The sequence below is a fragment of the Lynx canadensis genome, chromosome A1, assembly GCF_007474595.2.
Source record: "Lynx canadensis isolate LIC74 chromosome A1, mLynCan4.pri.v2, whole genome shotgun sequence".
Classification (NCBI taxonomy): domain Eukaryota; kingdom Metazoa; phylum Chordata; class Mammalia; order Carnivora; family Felidae; genus Lynx; species Lynx canadensis.
The window spans coordinates 177029438-177030170 of NC_044303.2; positions in this window are offsets into that span (position 1 = coordinate 177029438).

Consider the following 733-nt stretch of genomic DNA (forward strand, 5'->3'; position numbering starts at 1 on the left):
AGCTGCGATCTGAGCCCCATCTGCCTAGTTCCAATAGTTGGGCAGAGAAGGCTAGGGTGTCCCTGCAGTGTGAGAGTATGGGGAAAGGGAGGAGGGGCTGGCAGACCCTGGGGGAGAAGGAATGGGATGCCTGCCCTGTGGCTTAGACCCAGATCCCTGGGCGTGTGTCGTCCCTGAATCCAGATGTCCTATGTCATGTTTCCTCAGGACAGATGTTTGCTGGCCTACAGACTTACCCCAGACTCTCCCAATACAGTTAACCACTTTGAAGCTCCACTTTTAAGTAGACCCTTTCTTTTTTCTAGTATCAATCCTGTCCTGAACACTTCCCTCTCAGTCCTGGACCAGGGTTTGGGTAACCATGACCCCACAAGATTGTGCAACAGCCACTGAAGGCTCCAGGAATCCACAACTTCTCAATAATGCTGAACTGGGCGAAATTTCCCAGTAACCACCTCCTCTGCCTGACTAACGCTTTCTTAGCTTGGCAATGCAATGTCCTATTTTTAAGGAGCCCAGTCATTTGGTTTAGATTCTTTATTTGTTTTATTTTAATGACCTTCTGAATCATTCATTTTTCTACTTTTGAACAGATTCACTTTTGGCCACTTCCTTGTATAGAAATTCAAACCTTCCTTTAAAACTCAGCACCAACAACCCCCTTCTCCTGAAAATTCTCATCCATACCATCCCCTCTTCAGGAAGAAGTATTCCCCTCCCCACCTTCAGTACT